Here is a 24,083-nt window from a genome sequence, read left to right as displayed (position 1 = left end):
CTTGATTTTTTTTTCTTTTCTCCCAGGGACTCAACAATTATCTAAGTGGCATGACAGAACGTCCATTGTCGTCTCCGTCGTTGTCCCCGGCCGCAAAACGGCGATGTCACGGCGCCCACGTCGCTGCCGGTTTCTCACGGCAACATCTGTTATTGGGAAGCGGCTTTGCCAGCGCCCGCGGGGTTTACAACGCGTTGCCAGATCTCGCCGAGCGCGTTCTCCGATCGCCGGCCAAGCCGTGGAAAAGCGCATTTCACACTGAAACACACCTACGCGACAAGTGGGCGAGATTAGTGACAAGAGGCTTAGGGCATGAAAAGCACAAATCTGATTTCTCGTCGCATCGCGGCGCATCCGCGGCCTCCGGATCACTTTATTAGCCGGCTTTGACGACAAAACGACGACAGAGACAAAGCTCGCGTGCCTGCATTAGATCGTAGCAAAGGTACTCGCTCTCAAATGTCTTTTTTTTTTACTGTATTTGGGTTTTTGGACAGGTCAAACAAGACAACGCACATCGATGGCATTTTGTTCAGGAGTGGCTCTCTCAAGTTGAGTCAGTTCTCCATCTCAGCCCTCGGGTGGCTTCATCGTGGATTAGCGGACAATATCTGTCTCCTTCCGAGTGCTTCTGTCCGTTTTAATCAGCGCTGTCGACTTGACAGGCAGGTGGGAAGGAAATTTGGCAGGGGCTGCTCGCGAGGTTAATTGGCGGTGGGAATAATCGGCCGCCTCGCTCCGTTTGTCTGACAGGAGGGAGGTCTTGGAGACGTTTTCCCTCGATTGATTGCGAGGTTGAGATCCAAAATACTGCTGCTGTTGCGCAATTCTATGAATTGTGCTGAGATGTACTTTTTGTGGACCGCGATATGACACTATGGACACAACTTGCCACCTTTCAAAAGGAAATAATGTTCGGTTTAGATGCGATTCTAACCTGAACATGAGAAATGCAAAAAACAGAGATTTGGGACTCCTGCTTTGGCGTCCAGTCACTACTTGTATATTATTTGAACATTTGTGTGTGTGTCTTGTGTTCATCTATTAGCAGTAACTCTCTCTGAGATTAAATTGGATACTGCGGTGAAAGTAGTGATGAATGAGGCCCCCAGTTCGGACTGAGTAATTCTTATTTTCCACAGCACGGCAAGCTGAGGCAAATGTGTTTTTTTTTTTTTTATTGCTGCGTCTGCATATGAGTGCTGTAAATAAGCCAGACATTAAAATTTGCATTCCATAAAAGAATGGAAGCAGGGGCTCAGACAAATATGAAGAAAACATTAGGAGGACATTTACATAGCATTTACAAGCAATTTAAAAATAAAATAAAAAGGGGAGCTTTTTGCATGTTGGCTTGGCTGATGTGAAATGACATTTTCTTTGCGTCCGCCGGCAGACACTTTTGATGAATTTTGTGATTTAATCCGACAAAATCTGCTCCACCGGGGAAAAAAACAAACTTGTTCCCGTGAATAACAAACACACTGACAAAAAACCCAGACAATATCCGCAAACAAACGGCAATGCGCAACAGTAAAAAGGAAAAACTTTATAATAATAGTTTCAATTAGCATAGTGGAACCTTTTTTTGGGGGATGAGAATCCAATTTTCCATTTAAAATTTTGAAAAAGGTTCAAGTGACCATTCCTACCAAATTTATGTTTTTTCGAGATCTCTAGTTACATTGCTGATCTTTCACATCATTGACAACTGTGACTGTCATATTAGTAGTAGTCAACTACAAACCAAATATTTTTCTATTTCTTTTATTTTCTGTGGAATTATCCTTCATATTATTACAACAACATATATATGTATATTAATCAAAACAAATCCAAGTTTGTTTGAGGTGAGACCGCAGATCTTTTTTTTTTTGCCCAAAAGACAGCGCTCCAAAAATAGATCCGTGCCGCAGTCAAGTCACGCCTCATCATCACAGCCCGACAAGCGATTACGACGTTAAGACTTATCAAAATGGGTCTCTTTTCCCATTAAGAAGAAAATAACCAGATAATGAACATTCTAAGTAATAGAATTAACTTCTGCAACGAGTTCATAATGCAGAGGAATTGTTGCTAAACATGCCCAATGTCATCTCTTGTCGAGTAATTTAGCGCATTATGGTGCGCAGCTGTGGGACGACGCTGCGCTCCAGCGGACGAGAGCAAGTCAAGCTTCCATCTTGGAGCCAAACAATCCACCGCCCGCCCGCCATTAGCATCGGAAGAGTTCATCGGGCGTAACGCACCCATCAGCGTAATCATTACGGACAGGACATGCGGCTGCTAATGATCTTCTCTTAATCACATTTAATCAGGTAATAATGATTTTTGAGTTGAGAGATGACGTGCTGGTGCGCCGCTTTCCACAAACGGGCTGATGAGTTGCGTACGACGCCTCTGTTGACGCACTTCTGGCGTGAATTTACAAATAAAGGACAATAAATACAAGTATGGACATTCATCTATGTTGCGCTTTATGCTAACCCCTGAAGCAGCAACTTGAACAGAAATGGTGTCAAGAGACACTAGAACAGTATTGCGAGTCATACTTTTTATCTTCTGCAAAGAATATTAGTGCCGTACTAAAGAGCTGAGATGAGATGAGGTTGTGGTAGTGAACACTTAAGACTGCAAGTCAGACTGTTTAGAACGTTACTCTAACGCCGCTAATTGGTGCACGGCATCCTTCAGAAGGATGGGAGCCAACTGCCGACTAATATTACTGCGACACCCGAAGCGGATTTGACCGATTTCCACCCCCCCCTCCCTCTGCTGAAATTGAAATGTCAAAAAGTTTGCAAAACAAGCTGCAGTTAAAACTTTTAATGTGACACACGGTGAACTTGCCAGCAGTTTTGCTGAAACAAGTTTGAAATGGAAAGATTGAACGGAACTTAAAAAAAAAAATCCGCCGGTGAAACACTGCGTTAATGAGTGTGTGTATGTGTGTGTGGTCAAGGCAGCAGCAGCCCGGTGTCATTCGCAGGTGATATAATGAAGGCAGACATGCCGGACAGTGGTAATGGCGGCGTAATGGTGCCGCTCTCGGCTCTTCACACAACACTCGGGCTTGAGATTTATCAGATGTGTTTGCCTTAATGGAGACTGAGAGGATTTAATGAAGTACTACAGCAGACACCATCCCAGTCAAATGAATTAATATGCCATCAAAACGCCTCGTTTTGGTCTTAATCTGACGACACCACAACTAATCTCAGATTCCATTACAATCTTATTATTCATATAAAAAAAACAGGCAGTAATAATTAGAATAATTTCAGGGATCTCAAAGAGATGGATATGTTCTTTTCAACAAACGAGTTTTTTTCTTTATTTAATTTAAGTCAGGCAGACTTCCAAACTTCCTGTCCCGTACTAAACGCGATAAAAAGCAACGTGGCCTCGCCCACTCGGTGGTCTCGTAGACTGCCACCGAAGCGTGGCCTTTACTAATTGTAAAGTCAATGAAGCATTCTTAACAGATGCCAGTGGAACGGCTCCATTAGGAATTGGGGTGGGGGGGGGGGGCGGCTGTCATCCACATATCACCGCCCCGGGAAGCCAAAGTGTCATTATCGCGCCGCTCCGACCGCATCTATGCGCCCGCCAATTTCATTCTTATTAAATGCACATTAAAAGTGGAGATGGATGGTCTTGCTCGAGTGGACTTGGCGCTTAGCAAAGACTTTTGGTTCTTGGACTCGGCGGACCACAGTCTTCCGAAGTGATGACCATTAAGTATTCATAAACGGGAAACTTTGATTGGATCCGTGGAGCGTGATCGCGCCGCAAAGTTGTTTTTCCGCCAAGGCTCCTGTCACAATTAAGCAACTTTTGCACGGCGACCGGCCAAATAACCTCAAGACCTTTGATGTAGCTCTATTTCTCCCAAATAAACGAGGGAATAAAGACGGCCTGAGAAAAGAAAGTAAGAAGCTGCATTTAGCAGATAACTAACGTTACTCCCCTCGAGGAGGGCAAGAGAAATGGGTGCGGGCTCTTTTAGTGTATTAATAAAACAAACAGGCACAATTGGACGCATTTTTCCTCAATTAGCACAAACAAATACAAAACATTAACCGCTGCACGTTTCAGAATGTTTATGAGCGCCGTCGCTGCGTAAATGACTATTTGATCGACGATTACACAATTAGCATGCAACAATCATTTTCTGTGTCTGCCATCCAAAACAAATCAGAGAGATATTAAGCTATTACATCCCAGTGAGAGCCTGGGCTACATTATTGCGTTGCTTTTGTGGTACACAACAGCTTTGCCATTTTTTTTTTTCTTTTTAAAGGGCCACAAAACAGACGGCATTGCCAAACGCCACGTGGCGGTCGTCACGGTTGCACGGCAAGGCCCTTTGTGCATGTAGCGACAAGCGACCCGCCCCTTCGGGACGCCATCGCAACATACCGCTGTTAATATTCATCGGGCTGCCACACACACACACACATTTGGAGATGATCATCGCTGTATACGACAATGCTCCTCTGATCAAAGGAAGCTCATTATCTCACTGTCATGCTGCAGAGTTGGTCTGAAAAAAGAAACCCAATCAGTAGCGGCTTTCTCCCCCGTCTCAGCGCACCGTCTCCTTTGGTGGGGCCACACAAAACCGCATTTAAATCCCATCCTTTTCAACCAAATCAGATCTGAGCGCCGGCTCAAAAAGCACTTAGCTTGCATTAGCTTTAGGTGAAGAAGTGTGTCTGATTTATGTCTAAAAGCGGACATTGATTCCAGCCGGACAAAAAGCGCTGTCGGTTCGACGGTAAATACCCGCAACGTCTAATTGCTGAGCGGGATGTGAAATCAGATTGGTTGCTAACTGAAATTTTGGTGGCTCAAGCACAAAAAGGGGTGTTTCGTGGTTGCTGTCGTCCTTTCAGATTTTTCACCCAAATTCTTTGTCTCAGACTCAAGAACCATTGTTGAATATTTCAGTACTTGGATTTCAGGATCATCCTGAAATTTCACCGCAAACAAAAATATTCACAAGTGTTCGTCCGTGTTGGATGTCTTTATTTTGTGCCAAGGTCATGTCCACGAAAGCCAGGTGCTTACTGATGACCCACTGCTTTCCCAGAAAGAGAGATACTACGAGCTTAACAGCAAAGCACAAGTGACAGCTGCTAAAGTGACTGTACAGGATCAATAAAAAGAAATAAATGGTTGAAAGGGGGCAGAGTCTGGGCGGCAAGGAATCCGTTAAAGAGTTTCTGCTCATGACAGAGTTCAGGCCCCAGTTACTGTGCAGGTTCTGGAAGTGGATATGAACTATCTCACCTGTACTGTTTAAAAAACAGGACAGCAACACATGGAAATCAACATGTCTGGAAATTTTGGAATACTGGCAATCCGGTGGCTCCAGTTCCTTAGGAAAATCCAGATTCACAACCCTGGTGGTGTTCCAACATCCACGACGTTCTGCACACAACATTTGGATAGAGCCTAATGTCTGGCCTCTGATAAAGAGGTAGACTCCTGAAATCATTCCTTCATTCCTCCTCAGCTTATAGCCAAAGCCCAAAGTCACCTTGCGAGCAAAACACAATCACAATCAACCCGCTCAACAAAAACCGTTGGATTGCAAGAGTGCCATGTTCCCGGTACACCATCGAGGGTATTAGTATAACCTGATGAATCATTCACTTTGCTCTTCTATAAATTATCACAACTACAGACAGAGAAGTATCCAATCATCTTGTAATCAAGGTTCCAGAGCTCCGCACTTCAATATCTTGGCTCGAATATCATTTAATATCAATCAAGATCTATCTCTGACATTGAACAAGTAGATTGGATGAAAATTGAAGGGTGGAGAACTAAATTGATTATGTACCTTTGGCATTTGACTTTTACCACTTTGAACATAAAACGTGCCTTTTTGGAAGCGGTTACGTTTGACCTTTTGTGATTGACCTACTCATTAAAAACAGGTACTTATTATACTTGGTCAGATTGGGTTCGAATCATGTCATATAATATGGGTTAAGTGAATCATTGCAAGTCATTCTATATTTTACACGGCTAGAAATCACCAAAAAATAAATCCAAAAGTACAGTTCTGTTGTCAGAGTACGTAACAGGCCACAAACTGTGGCTTGTTTGATGATACATTCAATGCAGCGGTGAATTTGTGGACGCAGAAAAACGAGCGTCCGAAAATTAACCCGATCCAAGCAGAGTCCAATAATTAGCTTCTACCCATATTTCCCAAGTCGGCATACGACATAAAAGGATTTTAGGGAAAAAAGAAACAATTATAGCCTCGGTTCTGGGTGAGAACATGTACATCTTTGTGTACTATAGATTTCATGTCAAGTGCTGACTAATAATGAACTCCAGCTAGCAGCACACGCAACAACAACAACAAAAGAACAAGATCCAAATAAAAACAATGGAGCATATCAAAGTGATGTTTCAGCACTGGTTCAGCAGTCTTGGCGAACATCTCTGTGAACAAAAGTGCTGTCACATTCATCTTTTTCCTGAGATTGCGCTCATGTTCTGAAGTGAAAGTCACAGGGCCAAATCCAATAGTGCCATCGATCCGTTGTGTTACATTACGGCAGGATTCTGTCTTTTGCCTCCTTTTGCCAGCTGTTTTTATTCTCGTTTATTTGCCTTAATTTAATTTTACTTTGCCACGCCACTCAGCTAATGGTCTTCAACGTTCCCCCAGAAGTGCGGCCCTCCCGGGATGTTTTCAGAGTAATTTGGTTCCACCTGAGGAGATGCACATGCTCGCTCAAACGCACGATCGATATTAATCGACTTTGCAGAGGCTGAAGTCCTCAAGCGGACGTTGCGGCGGGTGAGATCATATTTTAGCTGGGCTGAAGGGTCGAACGGCGCACGCGTGGTCACCCGCAGTGTTATTGATGACGTGACCTTGAGAAGCTTCTTGTGTCGTGAACTTATTTCTCTTTCCTAGAGAAAAACTCAGAGCTTCAATTCCAGCCCTGCTACGACTTTCTTCTTCAGATTCCAAGATCAGTTCCTATCCGACGTGTTCAAAGCGGCGGTTGCTACAGATGAAATATGGATCACTAATGAGGCCTTGATTAAATGTTAAGCGCAGCGGGAACGCTGATCTATTTTACATATCTAGGTGGCACTGATGTTTTCCGCATAACTCTACTCGCTAAAATTCTAACAGGATTACTGGAAGAACCAAGATACCATATGCGATATCACGACTGAGCCAGTCTTTCAAAATTCAAACAGTTTAACGAGGTTATAAACCGTATTTTTTTGCTTTTTGAATGCCGGTAACTTTACGAGTACAATAAAATCACAACCTAACCAAAAGCAGCCGATGCTATTTGGATGGTTCTTTTCAGTCTTTTTGATCTGCCTGCGAGCCTCTTCTTGACAGATTCCCATTTAGACGACGGTGGGGTGGTGTCAGGCCACCGCTGATTGATGCGATTGATCGGCAGCGGCACACCCAGGATGCGGACAGGTGAGGTTACCGGCCTGTCACTCAGCCGCAACGCTCGTATTACTTATTCAACGTCTGCGATTAACACAGCCGTTTTTCCAGACTCGAACAGAAACAGGTTCTCGTCATGTCATATTCCAGAATGCCCGAAGCGGTCTACAATCTATTTTGTTTTGCAGAATTCTGATTAACTGGCATCAAACGGGATCCATTAAAAAAACAATTGCTGCAGTAGTTGTAGCCCTGGCCTCTGTTTTTTTTTTTTTAATACATTTTATGACCAAGGCGAGTGGTTGGACTTTTTTTCCCCGAGCTGTCCACCGCACACGGTTAATGATCCCTTCAGGATACGCTTCAATGTACTGTTTTGCTATTTGTTGAAAAAATGAAGCCGGAGTAGGACAGCTAGGATGAAGGCACGCTCGTGCTAGCTGAACAGTTGGAGTCATGCTGCAAAGCAGAGATAAGACGAAGCCCATCCCATTGTTCTCTAACCCATCAAAAACAACACACGAGTTTTATTGCTAGTGCTTTTTTTCCCCACCATCGAAAGCAAATTTCACCTCGCAGAATGTCATTTTTATGGTTTTGGCTTCCTCGGTGGCCAAACGCCATAGATGAAGACAATTGAAATCAAGAGTGACCAACTTTCTCAAAGTGAGAGCTGTTACTATTTGAAGGCTTTGATACCCGAATGCGGTCAGCCGTGTTTTTGTTTGTGTATTTTAAAGATATTCCGCATGCATCGCTAGCAAACATGAGCGCTCTCTATCTGAGCTGTACAGTCGGACGCAGGGGGCACGGGGAAAAAAAAATATTAAGAAGCTATTTTCCACTCTTCTGCTGGCTTTTAATGATCACACAAAGACTTAATTTATTCAGGGCTTAATTTATTTCTGCAAGCGTCTCCAAGATGCCTTGTTTATTGTTGCTAAGAGCTTGCGCAACACTACAAAGCTCGACGAATTAAGACGGTTGACGATTATAAGTCGTTGCCAAGAAAAAACGCATAAGAAACCAGAGAAAAGCTGTGAGGTATGTAGCAGAGCTCAGTGGGGTTCATGGCCCAAAATCCTCACCGCCCTCGTTATCATTGCAAATAGGGTTCATTTTTCAAGCCCACCACCGCTTGTGGCCCCTCAGAACTCACCCGAGTTGATGTCTGTTCTCGCTTCATCGGAGCGCGAGCGCTCGGGCCAATGGGCACCCGCCGAGCAGCTTACATCTTAAGTGTGTCGCGCTCCGGATGAAGCTAGCGACATCTGTGACCGAGAGGCAACATTCGGACGGGTAAATAGAATTTGTGCAACCGTGAAAAAGATAGATACCGTCGAATGGTTATCGTACGTACGTATAGAAATTGATTGAAAGGGTTTGAGTCAACCAACGGATTTTATGTTTTAAATTAAAATCGGATACATGTACACACTAACTGGTGCAATATTGTAACTGCAAGTGTAGTAGCAGAGTCAACAGCGCTTTTCACCCAATTTTAGCTCGGATAGCTTTCATCCCATCCGTGACCCCGAGGCGAACTAATGAGCACTTTAAAAAAAAATGGATGACTGGGTGACATCAGCGGTTGATGCCATACTAAACTTAATTTATGAGGTCACCATGTGCTGAGTCTCTCTCTCTCTCTCTCTCTTTATGCACTTTAACCAAGCTGACTTTCTCCACGTTTGCCCCCAATGGCCAAATGCACCAAGTTTAAATGGTACTCAAGAGCCTTCTGATAACTCTTTTTGCCATTTTCATCAGTCACCCCCCACCCCTGCCTGCATCCCACCTGAGCGTGCGCTTTACAGAGAGCCTGCGAGAGTGATTGAAAATGTGATTTTCAGAGTGGCTCTAAAAGAAATCAAGGTATTTTGTAAGGGGGTTTGATACATTTGAACAAGGGCCGTTCGGGGCGTATCCACATGCCGGCCATTTGTGCCACAGTTGAGGTGAAATTGCTTTCAAGAGGGATGCTCTTCAATGATGCCTTTTGGGCATTTTATTTCATTGCGAATCTCCAAAGATCGCAACCTGGCCTTCGAGACCATACAGTGAATTAAATCAAGCCTGAGTATCTCGTCGACACATATGACTGGGAATGGATTACAATGCGGTGTCCATTTGGATGTGCAATCATTCAACTACTGAATACTAATTAAAAATGATATGAGGCTCTATGAAGTTAAATAACAAATGTAGTTCAATCTGATTCTGCCGCAGCAGGCTTGAGGTTTTTCCCATCTACAGTAACATGCAAAGCTTGTTTATTTACCATTACGCCGTTACATTCGCTTGCCTGGTGAGATTAGCGTCGCCATGGTAACGGACGTTTTCGCACCACCTATTGCTAATGATACCGTTGCCACGAATGAGTCACGGAAAAGCAACAAACGGCCAACGCAACTCGCATCCTGCACATTATAATTCAATCACGCCGATTTAAAAAAAATCAGCCCTCCCCACTTTTCATGGAATGTGCGAAGAATACAAAGCCTGCAGCAACATCTATACAGTAGATTAGAGTAGCCCCGAAACAAATCTGGATTCGTCCAACCATGTTTTGCGGCAAGTCTAGCACCTTACACCCTCCACGTCTGGCAACACCCTTGGAGGAGGGGCTTAAATACTTCTTTGCTGATAAAACAGCGTCTTCACTTTCCGAGGACCCTCAAGAGAGTGGACCTGAGGAGGAGCTGCTGACCTCCTTTTAGCGTCAAGAGCGTGCTTACATCTCGGCGTCGTTAGCAAGCTGCACGTCGGCGTGCAAGAAAGAACTACAAACTGTCGTAACCCAATTTTGTTATCAACTGAGCAATGACAATAAACATCTTAATTTGAATTTCATATCAAGTATGTTGCTTGCCAAGGAAAGAAGAAAAAAAAAAAAATCATCTGGGATGTTAAGACAAAAAAGAAATGCAGAACAGAGTTGTTGCGACGTCTGCTCCGAAGCGATACGTTTTGAAAAAAAAAATAAAAGCTTGTTAATATCAGACAAAACGCATTGGATAAATGTTTGAGGAGGGAAGCTGTGCGGATGCCGCTCGACGCGCTCCTCGGACACAATGAACGCTGATATGTTAAAACGAAAGGCCCTCAACGGGTTAACATAAACACTCGAGCGGATCTCGATGGAATACTTTGAAACGTCTGCTTTTGCTTTCATGTCTGCACATTGAAAAGAAAATATGTATATAAGCGCGCAATCATGTTGAATGAGTGGCGAATCTTTAGGCGGTGCACTCGCCATGAATCATTCATCCCTTTGACGATTTCTACTTTAGTTTCTTCTCGCCACTCAATAATTAGAAAGATGACAAGGTTTCGGCGACTTGGGCGTCAGTATTGACGCTTGGACTGAATGGACTGGACGTCCTCGAGGACGAATCCCTCACTGTCCCCCCGCAGAGCCGCGAATGAAAAGCGCTTGAGGTGTTTTCACTCGTGGGCACCGCAAATGCCCTCGCGAGAGCCCGGTGGCGAGCTCGCCGGCGTCTGTGCTGAGATTATTTGCAGGAATCTGACGGAAGGTCCTGATACGTCCTCGCGAGCAACACGGACGTTATCGGCAGCGGTGTTGAGGGCGGCGAGGGTCCATATCACAGTTACAAATCTACACGGTACTTTAAGCCCCCCCCACGAAACCATCCAACTGACTTACTCTGGGTGAATTCTGGCTTTTTTTACAACAAGACAAAGATGTGATGATTAATTGTACCTTCAAAAACCGTTTCATTGACCGGCGTGGATAAACGAACAAAGACGCATCGTTTCAAATCAATAATTGCTTCTGGATCTCGCGAAGCACACCCGATGATCTAAATTCACACAAAACCACCGTTTTGAACAAAGAGCGGGAGTGAAAGCGTTTTTTGCCATTAGAGCAAACGAGGCCTTTTGTCAAGCCTTGCTTAAAGGATCACTAATTGCTCTCATTTATTTAGCCCTCAAAGCAGGAAATGGGGGAAAAAAAAAAGGTGAGCATCGATTCTCATTAATGCTTCTTTTCCTTCCCGTTGCGGATTGGAATCAATGAGATGCCACCGACTTTATGATCTTACAGTACGGACTGTTCCTTTTCGTTTTACACGAGTGAGTACTTTAGTCCTACCCGACGGTGACTGTATCGCACTCCCATATGGTATCACGGCCATCTATGCTTGGTAATTCGTCCGTTATGTGTCAACATATTCCAGCATCATCCCGTTTTGCCCCGAGGCGCCTCTCTCAGCGCAAGGCCCTCCTCGCTGACCTTCTGCAGGAAGATGCCCTTAGCAGAAGCCGTAGAATTCCCAGAGGTGGGCGTGAGCGCTTGCTGGAGCTCCGGCAGGGAATTTTTTAAAGTAGTGGAAAGCCCATCAGAGATGTCAATCCAAAAATAAAAAAAAATATTTGTGTCAGAGATGGATCTTTGCCGCTGTGGAACATTCAGTGTCCGATGCAAATTACTGTTTGCGTTTACAAAAGGTCGTCAAGAGATTCGAGAGGGGGAAAAAAATACAAGAAATTACTCAAGATGCTTGATATACTTTTGCAACCACCTTCCAAGTGACTTCCAAAAAATACATACACAAGCAAAGCAGCGATTTAAAAGTACTTGGATCTGATAGTCACGACTAATCGTATTTCTTAATCTCCATTTTATAGGGATTTAAAATCCAAAGATGTATGACTGTGGTCCGTCCACCTCAGCGGCTGGCTCGACTTTGGTCAAGGACGCGGCGGAGCGAACGGGCGCCACATGGGACGTTTGGCTTTGTCACACTTGGGCGTGAAATCGACAGCTGACTGACAGCCCCGGCCGGCTCGGGCGGGTATACATGGGCGGACGGCGATTTCAAGATCAGCCCGGTGACCGCTACGGATCGGCGTCCTCGTCAAGTACGATGTTTGACAGGCCAGTCGCCGGTGGAGACGAAGGTCACGTACAATCGATGACTTATTTAGAAGATGAGATCTCATCCCGTTTTAGCGTCAGTCCAAGTGAAACCAAGACAAGGATAATTTTTTCTTTCCAGAAGCTTTCTGTGTGGCTTTTCTTCCTTTGCACAATCCGATAAGGTCAAGCCAAGCTGACTACAGGACTCAGATACGTCAATAATGGCCAAGTTGATTCTTGCTACACCGCAGACTCTTTTTCAGCACGGAGCCCCGCCCCCTGTTGGGAGCAGGATCAGGACACAAAGACAAATTTCCCGACGTCTACAGAGAGAGAAGTTTGTTGTGAAAGTGAGAGAGAGGACAAGGCGCCTTCTGCCAACAAGCTTTAAAGTAGAAATGACGATTTCCTGGCAGGAGAACGCTCGGTGACGATTTTTCATGGAGCTGAAATGCCAAAGCGATAAATGAACTGCTTGTTAATGCATCACAGTGGATCGGAACAGTCTCCAGGGACCAAATGGCAAAGATTCTTTTGATGGCTTTCTGATATTTGATTTGAGTTTTTTCCCACACTGACATACAAAGGCAGAGATGAAAGAAATATTTTTTTAAAGCTAGCGTTCAACTTTTATATTTTTCTCAAAGTAGGGTGACATAAGATAAACTATATGTCAACATCAGACATCCTTGATCGAAAGGATGAATTCACTCAAATTAGCTTTCCTTTTCTTTTTGGCTTGTGTATTCCTAAATATACATTTTGATGAAAAAGGCTGAAGGTAAAGCACAAAACGGCTTGGCTTTCCTTTGGCCACCTCCTCCCTTATTTTCAATTGTGCTGCTCTTTAATCAGAATCTTGTAAATCTCGGAGTAACCCTCCTAAATCCCCGCCCGTCTCGAATGGTTTTGTATTAAGGCCCTTAAAGCTCAAATTACGTCCCTCGTGTTTCTGTGTACTCATTAAGAAGCTTTGAGTTATTTCTCTTTTAACGTCGCCGTCTTCCCCCCCGCCCCCAACCCCCCCGAGGAAATGTGAAGGTGGCCTCTGGCGCAGGACGTCCATATTTGAGCGGATTATGAGCCGTGATGTGTAAATTAAAGCCGTGACGAATCGAGGGGGAGTCTTTTTGGCATTCCATTGAATAATAATTGAGGTAATTAACTGAGGTAAATTGCTATTTAGGCTGTAATTGGGAGGCGGATGACATTTGAAGTTCACGCAGGACTGAGAGGCAGTCACCCCGAACCGCGCATTAATGGCCTCCGCCAACTCTCCAATTAGTTTTGGCCTATCAACCTACTAGATGGCGGCGGCTTGGTTAGCGACCGACCTGGAAGTACGACGTCGGCGGGGTCGCTTTTGAAAGAGCCGCCGGAGCCTTTGAGCTCCATTGCGGAATCTGCACAAGGCAAAATTTCACACTGGCGGGGTCTTATAGCAGATATTCCAAGCGGCCGCAAAGGAATAAAAGAACACAATCGATGGGAACGTATTCTCCAAGCTAACAAAGAGCGAAATTCAATCAGCTTCTTGTGTCTTTTTTTTCTTTTCAGCGACCGGCGCTGTAAGCCCAACATCATCTGGATTTAAAACCGCGAGCCGTCCGACAAAAGATTTAACAAACAGGAGAGCGAAAACCTCCACCAAGGACGAATGGTTCATGAAGTGAGGGAATGATTTTTGGCAGAAAGTAATACCGAGCACCTTTTTTTCCCCTTGATTAACCTCATTTGGTGCTGGTCGGTTCGCAGAGGTAGCAAAAGTACTCGCACCCGCTACCAAAGTACATGAGTGAAAATAAACGAGTGTATAAACGATGTGTGTTGAAAGAAAATGTTTTCAAATGGCCTCAAATATTTTTGCAGTCTTGTTTTGTTTAAGATGTCCGCTCGAAGCATCAATCAATCAACAAACCACATTTGCGTCAAGTAACCCAACTAACCTCGCCGCAGAAGGAGACAACTTCAAAGCTGCTAAATTTGTGGTAAAAATTCAAGGAAGTGATCTGGGTCTCATGTTATTAACTCGGAAAATAACCAGTCTGCCGCAGATGATGGAGTCATTCATCAGCACTTCCAAAATTAATTTAATTAGGCCGACAGAGTAATTACTCTGCTTCGTTTTTAGCAGAGTGAAAAAGGGGGAAGATTCAGCAAAGCATGAATGTAAATTCACGTCACTTAAACACATGAAGACGTGCAGTCAGAGTCACTCAGGTGACGATGACTCAATTTGCCGCCATCGGATTTCTCCTCAGTCTCTGCCTTTTTTAAGTTAATTTGCCTGACAACAACACAGCTTTTCCCCCTAAAGCTGACTGGTATCGAACCTTGTCTGAATTGGCAGCCATTAGTGAGATTGAAAGTCTTGTGTCTTGTCAATTTCATCAGATGACGAGCATTTGATGTGTCTGACTTCTAAATCCTCCAGGGTTAGGTTGGAATGACACAGAATGGATCCTGTTTTCTGTCTGCTACTAGTACTACATTACAACCACCTCAAGCTGCTCGTGGAGTCCCGCAGGGATCGATTGTCTGACCTGTAATCTTTACTGGCTAACGCTGGTAGATACAGCCTTATCTCGAAGGTCCAACTGTTGTGGAGTATTTAGGTCCACTGTGATGTGATCCAAGATAGCAGCAGGATTCTGGACCAAGTATAGCTATAAGATTGATTTTTTTTGTTTAAGTCTGTTGCTGCTGTGGTTGAACTTTTTGACTTTTAGGAAAACAACCGTTTGACTCAACTCGTGGACAAGGAAGATGCCATTCGCATGGGAATACATTAAGCAACAAAAGTTGATTCCGAGGTCATTATTTCTCATGTCAGTGACCTCTGCCTTCAGGAGCATATAAAAGTCCAAACACTGCTGGAATGCTAACAATTATGAAGTAGTCTTTCTTGGTACCTTTCACCATAAAGTCCTTTATTATCATAAATACTGCACTGGCCTTTGTTGTTGTTTTTCTGCCTTTAAATACAGCAGAAGTTTGGATGCAAATGAAGCATTGAGAAGTGATTGAAGACAGAGTCTTCACGTTGCCCTCTTCTGCTGTACTCGCGTCACTCTGTACTTTTCTGGCTGGACTAGTAATGAGCAAAGAGTAAGTCCATAATTTTACTCGCCGAAAGGTGTTTTTCAATGTTGACACATACGACAATTGGCAGCGGATCAATAGAAGTGATTACAGTTGGCCCTCTAGGGAACCTAATGAGCTATTAGCTGCCATCGGTCAGGCGGAGAATTGTTGACCTCTTCTCTATCTGGACGAGGGGTCGAGTCGGATCGGTACAGTGGATGTCCACTGAGGAATTAGCGGTGGGAATCCTGCCACATTCCAACACGGCCTCCACTAGGGGAGGGGAGGGTGGCGCTTTCACAGCCATATTGCATGTTAGCATGTATAGAATGCTCATACGTGATACATTTGGAGTTCATACTTGAGATCATGGGTTCCCAAACTGGGGTCCCTGGACTCCTGGACATCCGCAAGCTGTAGCTTAAGGGTCCACACAATAACTTGCAAGATGTTCAACCATTCAGACAACTATCGACCTTCTTTCTTTCATCTTTATTTCCTTTTATACATACTTGCTACCTTTCGTCTTGTCTTCCCGCCTAGTGACAAATTGTACCGATTTCTGAAAAACACAATAGAGAATTGATTGTATTTAGTTTCTGCCTGAGAGCAGCTGAGAAAGCGTCACCATGTTAGCTTCTGCAAACAAGTGTGACGTAAGCGAGCTGTGACCACCACTGAGCTTTTTGTATCAAACAAAGCAGCAGTGCGCGCCTCACTTTTGACTCGTTGCCATCTGTTCACCACACGGCCGCCTGAGTGGTAAATATGCCGCTTAAGTTCATTAGGCGTCGGCGAGGACGGAGGGAGTGTAGTAATTATGGTGGGACCTACGCGCTTCCATCCGGCGAGCCGTGGACTCAATTAGGGGCGCAACAACGGAATGTTAACAGGCTCATTAGAGGGCAGGACACAAAGCAAATGCCACATTTTCATTGGCCGGATGACATAAAGACAATACGTTAACGGCATGATGCTATTGTGGAGTGGACACACGCGAGACGGCACGTTGGAGCTTGTTAGTTTCATTGAGGACCACAGATTCCTTCTTCCTTTTCTTCCATTCCTTTTTCCTCACATTCTACCTATGTACATGTCATCCTTCTTTGTACTTCCATCCTTCCATGTGTAATTCTTCCTTCCTCCCTTCCTTTCATTTCATACCATCCCTGTATCCTTATTTCCTCCCTTGCTACTCTCTCCTTTCTCCCTTCCTTCCTTTGACAGGAAGCAGAATCAAGAAAAATCCTCCCTCCCTGGTTGCTTTTTGCTTTCCTCCGAGCGCAGCAGGAACAATCCTCAATTCCGACGCTCATCCATCTCTATGCAGTAAATCCGCACCACTGCAGTGGCAAAGTCTCCTGTGGGCAAATGCGCCCTTCAGGAATGAATCTCGGGAAGAAGCAGAATCTCTGTGCAGTGTCACATGCCGCTTTATATGCAGCGTAAATCAGCAGTTCTTAAACTGGGGTGCCGCAAGCTGTAGCTTGGGGTTCTGCAAAATTATTTGCAATAAATTACATCATATAATTTTTTTAAGAATGCATACCAACGTACATGTGAGAATAAAACCGACATGATAAACCAAATACTCCACCCTTTCTTAGCTTTGGGAGGGAATAAATAAATAAACTTAAAACTACTGGTAAGATTGGAATGTGGCCGCAATTCAACCTAAGGTAAACAAGACAGTGTAGCGGTGGCTGCTATGTTGCTAGCAAATCTGAACCCAGACCTGAGAGCCACGAGGCAACTGTGCTAAACACTTAACCACCATGCCAGCCTGTTAAAAATTTGACTGGAACAAACTGGGAATGGCGTGTCGCGCAAATGTTATGCTGGGTGCTGGTAATTTTGCAAATGAGTGCAAAGCCACCATATTTTTGCCATCTTTAATCGTGACACATGCACATCTGAGACGGACTGTCCGGAAAACACTTTCCAATCCCACTGGCATTTAGGGGGGTGCACATATTGGTTGATATTTGCATTATGAGAGGGTCCTTGAAAATTTATTCTCAGTTTGAGAACCTCTAACGCATGGCATACATTTAATCCTTCATTCCTTCATGCAAAAAATAAATAAAAAAGACAGGGTGACTCCATTACAAAAAGGATTTGTTTCCCCCGCAGTAAAATGCAAATGAGTGCCCGCGGCTACACGGTGCATGTCCACGCTCATCTCTCTTCTCCAAACACAGCTGAGAAAACCGGGAGCGGAGCATAACAATTGGACCAGAACGTCAGGTTAAACATTCCCAGCTGCGCCCCCGCGCCTCTTTAGTGGCGGGCAAATACTGGATGCAAATTAGACACAGAGGATATTTTGATAGGCAACTGGCCTGGAAAAATCAGGCCGGCACCACGTGACGAACGTCAGAGAGAATGTTGACAGTTTGCTCAGAATGTTTGTTAACACTGTGCTTAAATTTTTTTTTTTAAACTATACAATGAACCCCGCTTCACATGGGGAATTGGGTCCCAGCCAGCTCGCAAACAGTGAAATTCACCATTTAATTGCCTCCTATTATAAATACAATGAATTATTTTTTCCATCCTTATCAATTGGGAATGATGATTTGAGTAGGATCTTTTTGTATACATAGGAAAAGTCAAGTCCAAATATTTGAGCCTTGTGATATTTTTTTTTTCTATGTCAGTATCATTTATCGTTTACCGGTCTTCACACGCTTGGTCACTTAAGGGCCTCCTACGTTTGTTTAATTGCATTAAAAACCTGCTAGCAGTTGCACACATCCATATTATCTTGAGTAGACATGATATAGTGCAAATTTTTACATGTGCGCTCGAATAACTGTAAGCAAACAATGTGTAATTGGAGATGCAGCTGGCACTAATTTCATTGAATAAAGAAGTCAATTTAAAACAAGAGGCGCCGGATCCATTAACTTTTTTATCAAATGACATTCGGTTGTTGTGTGCGTGCCTGTGTGAGTGTGTTCTTCATTAAAACAGCCGTATATGAAATCCAATAGAGAGTGGAGGCTGCGTTCAGCACCAAGGACAGTTCAGTTTTGTTTTCTTTCTGAGAAGAACAACTTCCTGAAGTCATACTCCAACATATGGCACTTTAAGAGATGGTAACACTACCCTGATATTTATTATTATTAATTACATTAAAAAAAGAATATGTATTCATAGAATTAATATTGTAATCGTAGTTTGTGGCAGCGTCATATGCAGCTAGCGAACTATCTATCCCGTTAGCAAGCTAAATAATTTATTTCCCATTTGACATCATTTGTCCATAGTACGACTAAAAGCAGCAACACCAAGCATAAATAAATTCATTGTGGACTATGCAGAAAAAATGTTCAATGTTGCATAGTAAAAAAATAACAAGATTAACTGTGAACATAATAACACATAATAAACACGGGGGAAAGAATGAAGCGGCATTGCAGCTTGTTACCCATCTAATCTTCATATTTACTCATGCTCTTTCTATTTTAGTCAAAATGAAGGGAACCAGTGGTGAATCAGAATAAAAAACATATGCGCTTGAAATATGCAATTACCCCTAACAAATGATTGGAATGTGTGTGACTTCAAGCTGCTGCTGGCTGGCTGACTGCCTTCATATTTAAGAGCTGATTTGCTGGGCATTGCGGGGATCACGTTTATTTTGCTATTATTTGGACGAGGATGAAGATTATTCACTGGAGCTTAACACTGTTTTGATTTCTAGTTATTTTGCTTTCCTTATAAGGTTTAAGGCATTAGGTTGCGTTGCTGTCAATGTAAATCGAAGTTTCCAATGTAAAGTTTCCCCCCCCAACAAAAAAAACTTCAATTGGCCAATATGTAAAAAGGCATCAGATGAAATATTTGACAGTTGATGCCGTTACAGTATGTGACTGGGGAGTTAACCCAAATTGAATTCATTTGTCCTAGGAGCGGCCGGGTGGTCGCACCACCCTCCTGATATTTCCGATTCTGCCGTACCGGTGCGCCGTAGTTGACATTCAGCCCATCGTGTCGCCTCCATCGAGGCGGCCAGTAGGCCGCGGGGAAACAAACAGAATTATTGATGGCCGTGAAATATTGATTCGGGATAGATGTGTGCGGGCGAGTGCCCCCTTTACTAAAATACGACACGGGTTATTCAGCAGAAAGCGCGCGGAACGCTGAAAAATTAATCACGGCTCTGGCGGACGTGGCCGTGAGTTAGCATCGTGGAGGTGGCAGTAAATAAAAATAAATGCATACAGTGTGTTTAGGAATTAAATGTATGGCCTCGTAAGAAAGAGCACGAGCGAGAGATCGTCTTTATTATTGTAGCGCCGAAGAGCTGTGAAGTCTTTTTCTCGTAGACACGAGACATTAGTCACTGTGGATCACTCTGGTATTTCAATTTTAATATTGAATATTTTTATTAAAATGGGGGAAAAATATTTTAATAATAATATTATTTTATAATTAGATATTATATAATAATAATATATTTTATATGCATATGTCATATTTTGGGTTGGAAATTAATATTTTGTACATGACTTTGTACTCTGAGGATCCATATGGATTTTTTTTCTTTTTAGGTGAGGGGTCAGACAAAGCACGGCTCACCCAAGCCCCTTATGATGAACAACATAAATGGACTTTGTTTTCCCTCGCCCGGACGCGGGTCACCGGGGCCTCCCTCTGGAGCCAGGCCTGGAGGCGGGGCTCGAAGGCGAGCGTCTGGTGGCCGGGCCTTCGCCCATGGGGCCCGGCCGGGCATAGCCCGAAATGGAAACGTGGGTCCCCCTTCCCATGGGCTCACCACCTGTGGGAGGGGCCGAAGGGGTCGGGTGCAGTGTGGGCTGGGCGGCAGCCAAAGGCAGGGACCTTGGCGGTCTGATCCCCGGCTGCAGAAGCTGGGTTGTGACCGAAAGAACGAGATCTCGGATACAAGCGGCCGAAATGAGTTTTCTCCGCAGGATGTCCGGGCTCTCCCTTAGAGATAGGGTGAGAAGCTCGGTCATCCGGGAGAGACTCGGAGTAGAGTCGCTACTCCTCCACGTTGAGAGGAGCCAGATGAGGTGGCTCGGGCATCTTATCAGGATGCCTCCTGGACGCCTCCCTGGGGAGGTGTTCCGGGCATGTCCCACCGGTAGGAGACCCCGGGGACGACCCAGGACGCGCTGGAGAGACTATGTCTCTCAGCTGGCCTGGGAACGCCTTGGGATCCCCCGGGATGAGCTGGATGAAGTGGCTGGGGAGAGGGAAGTCTGGGAGTCCCTCCTAAAGCTGCTGCCCCCGCGACCCGACCCCGGATAAGCGGAAGAAGATGGATGGATGGATGGATGGATGGATGGATGGATGGATGGATGGATGGATGGATGGATGGATGGATGGATGGATGGATGGATGGATGGATAGATGGATGGATACATGACTTTGGTGGTGTTTATTCAATTTAGAATCAATTTCAAAAGTTATTTGGTGAATTTGTATCGATACAAATGTTTGTTTTCTTTTTAATTGTGTTGCATGCATTTGATTATAAAACTTGCATTAGTTTTTTTCAATATGATTATTCTTTTTTAAAATGAGCCTTTAATCATCCAGGTAAAGTATTTGATAACTGAATTTTAATTGTTGTGTGTAGTAGATTTATTTTATCTAGTAAATAAACTTATTTTCATTTTGCATTCCTTACTACTTTTTTATTATAATTTTGAAATGAGCCATGATTTGTTTTTGACCTTTCCTCTTGCATTCACCCCAGCACTTACCTTTTCTCTCCGTGCACTCACTTAGCTTTTCTCTCCGTGCACTCACTTACCTTTTCTCTCCACGCACTTACCTTTTCTCTCCACGCACTTACCTTTTCTCTTTGTTGATTTTTCATTTCATTTACAACAGATTTCAATTCTATAACTACTTTTATAAAAATGTTTTTAAAAATAGTGTCAATGTGCTACACAGCTGTACAACAGATGACATGAATGGCAGACATGACTCAAAATAGATGGCAGCCTGTTATTTGCACCTACCTTCAATATGGAAGAGGCGACATGTTCACGCCGCATTAATCAATAAAACACGCACAAGTCATAAAAAGTCTGCATTGCCTCAGTGATAAATAACACCACCGCTTACTTCCATAAATTATCTGCTAGTGTGCAGGCAAGTGCATATTTTAAAAGTGTGTGGATGGTGATGGTGGTAACGAGAAAAGTGAATTAGGGCAGGAGCCTACCTGGAGCAGAACCAGAGGAAGCTCACAACGGGTCTGGCATTATGGAAATGTCAAATGAACTCTCCCAAGGCCTCCTGGTTGCCTCCATTCAAATGAACACACCCTGGGGGCAGAAACAAAGCCTTCAAAAAAGCACAGAAAGCCACTTTTGACCTCATCAGGACAACAACAACGACAAAAAAGCATTTTAAATTGGTTAATGGCGGTCATTTGAGCCTTTTTCATACTGGGGAAAATGTAAATTACGACTGAATTAGCTGATGTAAGTTAGTATCGATAGAAGTTTTTCATATTCACGTCAACACGAGTGGGCAAATATCCGAAGGCTATCAGTAAAATTAAGAACACAACAGAAACAATTACACTCTCGTTGTACTTTAAAATACAACATATATCGTCAAATAAATGCTGACAAACACATTTTTAACACACTAACATTTTTATGTTTCAGTCCCTCGCCATTGAAAGCACAATACTTCAACTGTGCTCAATTAATGACAGTCGGTTGAGGTCATTTCACTTACCTGACTAAGTTCAGAAGTTCTTTTCCTCGCTCGGTGTTTCTGTATATTTTTAATTTCATATTTCATCGCCGCTGTGATTCTGTTCATATTTATTCTACTCAACAGTACTTTTGCTTACTTGACGACCGACGACTTCCTTTCTTGTACGGTTTTCTCTCATGTAATTTCTCTTCGCGCCAAAGTCGGTAAATTACTTCTTCGTTGGTGTTTTCTTTGTTGTATACTCGACGTGTTATCTGCATACATGCACCATACTGCCCCAAAGAGGCCAATGTGTGCATAGCAGCAAAATCACAAGTAAACCGTTACACTGGCGCACATAAGTTGTGTTATTGACGTTTGCTAGGACCTAAGGTACTTTTGTTACTTACGGCAATCACGATAGTTTCTTGAGTTTGCTCCTTAGTTAATTATTGATCGGGATGGCATACAATCCAACTGAATAGTGTTCAAACTTTGAGACGCAGTGTGAAGTCAAAGTGAAAGAGTAATGATATCGCCTTCACTCATTTTAATGAGTCGCTCGGCACTTTTATGAGTCAAATTCAATCGACTTTTTTAAGTCTCACACAAGAGCACTCACATCAGATGGATGGATGGAGGATGGATGGATGGATGGATGGATGGATGGATGGATGGATGGATGGATGGATGGATGGATGGATGGATGGATGGATGGATGGATGGATGGATGGATGGATGGATGGATGGATGGATGGATGGATGGATGGATGGATGGATGATGACAGAGGAAGAGAAGAATATCCAACATGTACGGACATAATAACAGTGTGGATGACGGCAGATAGAAGAATAGTTTGATTGGTACATTACATTCTGGCGTGAACGAAAGAACGAACAAACGAATGACACTAATCAAGTTTGCGTAACCTGGCACCAACTCGGCAGCGTCGTGTATTTTTGTGTGTGAGTGTTTTTGTGAGTTATGTGTGTTGCAGGTGAATCACGCGCGAGACGTTGATGGAGTCAGCTTGTTGTTTCCAAGGCTGCTGGCAGCATCCCGCAGGCTTATCGTGGCTCCGCAGAGACGCTGGCTCATTCTTCTGCTTTGCTCCAAAATGACTTTCTCATCATCTTCTTCTTCTTCCTCTGCAGCCCCTGAAGCTCAGTTGTCAGCGGGAATCACCGCGGCCAAACTCTGGAGTCTGATGGTGGTGTGACCTTGACACACTGTGCTTCTCACACACTAACAATACGAACAGTAAAATTCATTAGCACCATTCTGGAATTAAAAAAAAATTAAAAACAAATATATAAAAATGAGAATTTCCCCCAAACTCTGTTATTTTTTAAAAAGTTTTTCCTCCTATATAAAAAAAAAGACTTTAAATCTAAATGAAATGTGACACTATCTGTGGCCTATATCGACTTTCTGGAGCTGGGCAAAGTACACCTAATCAATACCCAGCCCAAATCCCTCTTCCCCCCAGCCAAGCAGGGACACAACATTATGAATTGTTCTGCAAAACGCAAACTCACAACATCAATAAACGTGAGCTGAAGCCGGCCGGGCGTATCCGCTGCCGGCAATTCGCCATTAAGGACCAAAACGTGTCGCCGTGGGCTTGATGCATGGAAGGACGGAAGCTTGCTTCTCTCGAGAAGAGAACAGAAGCAGTACCATCGGGAATTTGTTCCATTTGCGCCACTCGGTTTGCTCGCGGCTTCCATTTTCTCCCAATTACCTACTTAGCCCTTACATACTGCTTGTTGTCCATTTGCACCGAGCCCAGAATATCCTCCAAATAATTGAACATGTCAATTGATCATCAAGAGATCTTAACAGAATGTGTTCAAGAAACCGTGTGACAAGTTGTCACACCAAAACACAAAACATTAAAATCATAAAAAAAAAAAAAAAAAAAAAAAAACTGTCAACATAAACACGAGGACTGGATTTGACGCGTTTTTTTT

At 43.7% G+C, this 24,083-nt stretch overlaps 1 protein-coding gene across 1 annotated transcript in view; it reads right to left on the bottom strand.

Annotated features, from left to right (window-relative positions):
- Positions 1 to 22,303, bottom strand: part of prdm10 (PR domain containing 10) — a 57,351-nt gene extending 35,048 nt beyond the window's left edge. The window contains exons 1-2 of the mRNA XM_088380492.1: positions 22,149 to 22,303; positions 21,625 to 21,727 (exon numbers count right to left, since the gene is read on the bottom strand). The gene's annotated coding sequence lies outside the window, so the exon portion shown is untranslated. The remainder of the gene's footprint in view (positions 1 to 21,624; positions 21,728 to 22,148) is intronic.
- Between the last annotated feature and the right edge of the window lie 1,780 nt (positions 22,304 to 24,083).

Source organism: Syngnathus floridae, chromosome 7 (genome assembly GCF_059516105.1).
Source record: "Syngnathus floridae isolate MCC-2025c chromosome 7, RoL_Sflo_1.0, whole genome shotgun sequence".
Taxonomy (NCBI): domain Eukaryota; kingdom Metazoa; phylum Chordata; class Actinopteri; order Syngnathiformes; family Syngnathidae; genus Syngnathus; species Syngnathus floridae.
This window is presented reverse-complemented; position numbering and strand designations above follow the sequence as displayed.